The following is a 7,097-nucleotide window of genomic DNA, read 5'->3' on the forward strand; positions in this document are numbered from 1 at the left end:
CAGGACTATGTTTGACCCCCAACTAGTCAAAGAGAAAAGACTATCAGAAAGCAGAGGTCAGGCAAGCATCCTCTCTCCGCCTTCATGATTTGTTTCTCTAGTATTCCACTCCCTAGGTACCATATTGTGTAAGGCCAGGTTGACTAGAGGGACAAATCCAGTGACATTCATATATGTGGAAGAGAAAGCTTTATATCAAGAAGGAATTGTGAATCAGGAAAACATCCCAACCCAGTCCAACTGAAGTCCATAAGTCTAATACTAGTCCATAAGTTCTCCAGACTCATGAAGCCACATGCACTGTTGCTGAATGCAGGAATGTCACAGGTTGGTGGGTGCAAAGTCTTATGGATCTAATGGCTGTGTGCACATCTCCAGAGGTCTTGCAGCCATCAGGCAATAATTCTCTGACCTTTTTTTAAAAACAGCATTGATTCCTGTTATTGAACTTATTTTCTTCCTGCCCGGTGCCCCGCGCAGCGCTCTCCGAATCCGGTGCGCCTTCAGTAGCCCCAGCCGCTGCGGGCCGCCCCGCTCGCTGGGTCACCTCCCGCCTCCCTTTGAACAGTTCTGACTTGGTCTACTCCGGACCCCACAGTCTGCCCCCACTGAAACAGCATTTTTCCAGTTGACTGTAGATGGCTAACAAAGTGTGTTTTCCCAGCCTTTATTTGAGGTTTCTTAACTCTTGACTTGATAGTGTTTGTGGTGTAGATTATAACTGGCAGTGTTCTTAGGCTCTTTCAGGAAGTAAAAGATAATGAGAAGAAATAGGGAGAGCCCTTACGTTTTGACCAGGTTCTCTCATGTCTCTGCACCACTAGCCCTTTGTTGTATTTTATAATTTCCTTGCTGCATAATAGATTCTCTTGGAATGGGCTCGCAGCTCTGGCACTAGAACTGCTGGAGCAGCTTTGTTTTTATTAAAAGACGAGATGCCCCCATAGAGATGCGGACTTCCTTGGGTTGGGGTGTGGCTAAGGTGTTATTTTAAAGGGACCTCCCCAGGTCTGAAAAATTGTTCAAAGTTGAATCTGATGAGTTTGGATGGTCTGATAATGCTTTCTTTGTTTGCATTTCCAAACTGTACCTTTAAGATAGGATTCGATGCCACACTTAGATAGATGTGCTGTTTTGGGCCCTGAAGCTGCCTTGTAAGAGTTGAAAGGCTGTGGCTACATGTCACTGTAAGTTTTTAAGGAAGCCTTTTATTGTCACATACTTCGTTGACTTAGGTTGTGTTACTGCTTCAGAAACACATTTACCGCAGTGTTCTGTTCTAACCAAAAGTTTTATATGTAGCATGTCCCTCTGGCCTGTAAGCCTCTTCTACCAGAAGTTTAGATTAATGTAAAACCCAAAGTCGTCAATGGTTGACTACTGTAACTAAACTCATGTGGGAGATGAAACCAAGGTCTCTCATAATTAACTTCAAGCATTCGCACGGGTTTCAGACATTTGCAAAGTACTCTGCTTAGTGCAATGGGTACACACAGACACACAATGGGCCTTGAAATCACTGCAGCAGCAGAGAGCACTGGGCTGAATCATTGCTCGTAACAGTGAAAGCCTACTGCATATTTAAATCCTATTGGCTCTACTGTCCAGGTAGTTTCAGCATCTGACCAATTCTCAACACCTCCGCTGCTCCCACCCTTGGCTCTCCCCTGGAATAGCCTGCGATTTCCCAGTTTCTGCTTTTGTCCTGCTGCGGTCTGTTCTCAACACAGCCAGAGGAGGTCCATTTGGAGCAGAATGCTGATGCTGTCACTCTGCTGAAAACCTCAGTGGCTCCCCTTTTCCTCAGAAAGCCCAAGGAGCTGCAGTGCTCCAAAGACCTGATAGTCATCCCACACAAACTTGCTTTTTTTCCAGACTAAAGAACAACAAAAAAAAATGAACTTTGCAAGAAGATAAAATAGCTGGAACTGTTCTGACAATTCTTTTAAAGCTAGTAGGCAAACCCCATCTAGATTTTTAAAAATCACATTGCACTGGGATGTTCAAGGCTTAGGAAGAAAATATGTGATCAATTGTAAAGTCATCAGAGTAATGAACAAGATGTCAGTTTAGTTCTGGTGTTTTTCAAATTATTTCCAGGCTGATCTAGAAAACTTCCACTCCTTGACTGTAACCAAAGATGGGGATTTTCTTTGGGCAGAAAAAAAGTTTTCTTTCAATAAGAGTATTTATAACTGCTGGTGGAACTGTAAAATGGTGCAGCCATTGTGGGAAGCAAAAAGGGGAATGGAAATACCATGTGACCCAGCACTTGGTATAAGTCCTTGAGCAGCAGTTCACAACATGTGGGTTGTGACCCCTTTGGGGTTCGAACAACTTTTCACGGGTTGCCCAATTCATCACAGTACCAAAATGACAGTGATGAAGTAGCAATGAAAATAATTTTATGGTTGGGGGTCACATGAGAAACTGAACAGCGGCATTAGGCAGGTTGAGAACCACTGTCCTAGAGAGTAAGAGTTTGACAAAGATGCATTGCATACCCATCTTCACAGCAGCGGTCACAACACAAAAGACTGGCCTAAATCCCCATTTGCGAAAGAATGAATAAATAAACGGGTACCCACAGTGAAAGACAGTGTTAGGTGCCACTGACTCGCAAACCCTACGCACAACAACGTAACACCACCCAGGCCTATGTCCTCCTCACAATTTAAAGACTAGACAACATTCAAGAATAATGGCCATCACAAAGCAGGGGTGAACCCAGAGGACATTAAGCTGAATGAAATCGGTCCATTGCAAAAACACAAATTCTTGTACGAGACCACTATTGTAAAAATGCAAGGAGAGGTTTTCATACTAAAACATTCGCAGTAGTGGAAGGACAAGTCATTGACTAGACCCCAGGTAGGCACTCTTTTTTCCTATCAAGGACCATTTGGGTATTTATGGCATAAATCTGTGGGTCATCCTGGTCAAACATTTCAGTAAGTCACCCTAATGTGGCTGGAGCTGCTTTTCTGCTGAAGCTTGTGATGTGAGCTGGTGTTGATTTCACGGGCATCTGGGGGCCGGGCATCTGGGGGCCGGACATTCCTGACACATGGAACAGCAGTGGTTCTCAACTTGGGGGTCAAACGACCCTTTCACAGGGGTTACCTGATTCATCACAGTAGCAAAATGACAGGAAGTAGCAACTAAAATAATTTTATGGGGGAGGGGGTCACCACAACACGAGGAACTTTATGAAAGGGTCACGGTGTTGGGAAGGTTGAGAACCACTGGAATGAGGGTCTCAACTGCTGACAAGCCAATTTCAACTCTGTGACCTTACAGGACAGAAAGGAACCGTCCTCGTGGGTGTCCAAGGCTGTAAATCTTGATGGGAAGGGAAAGCCTCTGGCTGATCTCCGAAATTACTGACCTTGCCATTAGCAGCCCGATGTATAATCTATTACACCACTAGAGCTAGAGGGTAGGCAAGTGTGAACTTGGGTGAAGAGGAAGCCAATATACAGGAAGAGGGAGGTTAACAAAAATGGAGGCAGAGAAAGATACAAAGGCAGCATGTACTGCCACTGAGTCAACATGAACTCAGCGACCCTATAAGAAAGACAGAACTGTCTGTGTTTTCCAGACTATAACTATGGGATTAAAAAGTCCTATTCTCCCTCGGAAGCTGCCAGTGGCTTTGAACTGTCAACCTTACAGATCATGAGCCAATGCATAACCACTATGCTATCAGGGCTCATTGAAGACAATAGGTAAGTACTGTTACATACACAACTCTGCAATAACTGATCTGTAAGTCTATATGTGGATAGATACTCAGGCTGAACAGGTTAGGGGTACAGCAAGGAAGAGAAAACAAAAATTTTAATGGATAAGCAGCTATACTCTTATAAAACTTCTGAAATCCCATTTCTGTAAAAACTTGGTAGAATGAGGGTTCTGGTTAAATATATGCCGTTTTGGAAATACACTTCTTAAAATGCCAAAAACAAAGCAGAAACCTTTAGAAGATTGGTAATCGATGAACTGAAAATATTACTTCTGCAAAGTCTCTATAAACTTAAGACATATATTATCAACTTTCAAGAAATAAATCTAATTTAAATCTAGAATATTAAAAACAATCCTAGAATATGTGGAAAAGAGAAATTTTTTAAAAAGAAGAAAAAAGACATCCTAACTTACGGTTTTAGATTACAAATCATTGCTCCCCAAACCTGGAGAGAATACTCTCCCCGCAAAAAAAAACCCTCCAAATTCTCACAAATATGAAGACCATATAATGATTTTCTTTACATGAAATCCAGGATACATCAATCAATAGGGACAGCTATGCCAGGAGAAGATGGGGGGCGGGTAGGTATGAGTTAATGGGTACACAAATTAATAAAATATTCTAAAATTGATTGTGGTGATGATTTCACAACTTAAATTATTCAGCCCATTGAATTATATGGTATGTGAATTATATATCAATGAAGTAATTTTATTTTTAAAAGACCAGACTGAAATACTTGTCTTGGAAGAATTATAGCCAAAATGATTCTTAGAAGCGAGAATGGTGAGACTCTGTCTTACATACTGTGGACATTTTGTTGTCAGGAGAGACCACTTCCTGGAAAAAGGCATCCTACTTGACTGACACGGAGGTAGAGAGAAACAGTGGCTAATATCAAAAGATAGAGCATCTAGGGTCTAAAGACCTGAAAGTAAACAAGCGACCATCTAGTTCAGAAGCAGCAAAGTCCACATCTTACAGGCTTGAAGGTAAACAAGTGGCCATCTAGCTGAGAAGCCCACATGAAAGAAGCACATCAGCCTGTGTGACCATGAGGTATTGAAGGGATTAGATATCAGGCATCAAAGAACAAAAAATCCTATCATGAGAATGAGGGAGAGTGCAGAGTGGGGACCCAAAGCCATCTGTGAGCAATTGGACACCCCCTTACAGAAGGGTGGCGGGGAGGAGATGAGCCAGTCAGGATGAAGGGTAGCAATGATGAAACATACAACTTTCCTCTAGTTCCTAAATGCTTCCTACCCACCCACCCCCCCACTATCATGATCCCAATTCTACCTTACAAATCTGGCTAGACCAGAGGATGTACACGGGTACAGATAAGAACTGGAAACACAGACAATTCAGGGCAGATGATCCCTTCAGAACCACTGGTGAGAGTGGTGGTACCGGGAGGGTGGAGAGAGGGTGGGGTGGAAAGGGGGAACCATTACAGGGATCTACATATAACCTTCTCCCTGGGGAATGGACAACAGAAAAGTGGGTGAAGGGAGATGTCGGACAGTATAAGATATGACAAAATAATAAATAATTTATAAATTATCAAGGGTTCATGAGGGAGGGTGGAGCGGGGAGGGAGGGGAAAAAAGAGGACCTGATGCCAAGGGCTTAAGTGGAGAGCAAATGTTTTGAAAATGATGAGGGCAATGAATGTACAAATGTACTTTACACAATTGATGTTTGTATGGATTGTGATGAGTTGTATGAGCCCCCAATAAAATGATAAAAAAGAAAAGAAACAGTGACTGAAAGAGTGGACTCAAACAATGACAGTGAAGATGGTGTCGGACTGGGTAGTCTTTTGTTCTGTTGTGCATAGGGCTAAGATGAGTTGAAGCCAATTAGATGACATATAACAACAACAAAATTAAGAAATTAAGTGCAGTAATATATTAAAAGAATGCTGCACTGTGTATAAAGCATGCTTTGTGATTAAAAGGAAAAAACATACCCTTAAAGTGTATTTCTTAAAAAAAAGTATTTCTTAAAATTCAAAGTGATTTTTTCAAGCCTAGATATGGAGTGATAAAATGAGTAATTTGATAACCATGTAGACAGAATATGGGTATTACCATTTTAAATCAAAATATTAGAGTTCAGTAACATTCCTCCATAATGCCTCAGCTAGAATAAAAAATAATTCTGCATAATAATTCATTAAAAGTTAATTCTGTAGCTACAGCTATCAGAAAGAATAACATCTGGTGTCTTACAGGCTTGTCTTCAAACAAGCAGCCATCTAAATTAGGTATCAACCAAGTCCACATGGAAGAAGCACACCAGCCTGTGTGATCCAAGAACTGTAAATAATAAAATCCAAACCCGGAGGAGGAAATGGTATTAGAGCTTAAAATCTGAACACTCAGTTTGCAGAAGGCTATGGATAACAGTGAAAGCCCCAAACCTATTCACAGGATTCCCCATTTGGATTCAGTCTTAGGTGAATCCCTTCTGACGATGGACCAAGAATGGGAAAACGTCTTTGTCATCAGACTCAGTACATTGTAGGTTGGATTCCTGCAGTTGTAGTGAGGTCTAATGTGACACCTTGTCATTTGATCTTCCTCTTAATCCAATGTATAATTGCTCCATGTTTTTAATGTTTTCTACCTTGTTTTAGAATAGATTGAAGTTTTCCTGTTTCATTCTGTCATTGTTGTTGGGCCATTTGTGTGTTGGTTTTGTATGTTTTTCTGTATATAAAATCTAAGATGGGCAAACCTATAGAGGTAACAATAGGTTTGATAGTTTCCAGGGAATATGGCAGGGAAAGTAGGCGCGGAACGCGGAACTGACACTAATGAGTATAAGGAGGAAGAAATATCTTGGAGTTGATAGTGGAACAATTTTATGAACATGATTAAATTAGTGAAATGGATATGTGCATTGTATGTTAGTGAAACTGTTAAAACATACAATGCTGTTGGGATATTAATAACTAGAGTAAGATTCAGAATAAGGGGAGCAGGCATCAACTGCATTTTATCAGAATTCATGGTATTGTTTGCTTTCTTTATTTTCTCATTAAACTCTGCCACAAGTCAATGTCAGCAACCACTTCGATTCTACATGGTTCTCTAGGGCTTAGCAAACGAGACAATAAAAAATGGGAATGGAAGAGAAAACCCATTATTTACAAGTTATATTAGAAAGAGAAGAAACAGAACATTCTTTACAAGATATAAGATTGTCTACCTAGAAAATACAACCGAGTCAACGGAAAAACTGAGATCTGCTAAGAGACTTCACTTATGGGACAGAATTCAAGACTAACATGAAAAAGTTGTTCATTTACTGGCGCACACACCAACGAAAAATGGAA

Source organism: Tenrec ecaudatus, chromosome X (genome assembly GCF_050624435.1).
Source record: "Tenrec ecaudatus isolate mTenEca1 chromosome X, mTenEca1.hap1, whole genome shotgun sequence".
In the NCBI taxonomy this organism is placed as follows: domain Eukaryota; kingdom Metazoa; phylum Chordata; class Mammalia; order Afrosoricida; family Tenrecidae; genus Tenrec; species Tenrec ecaudatus.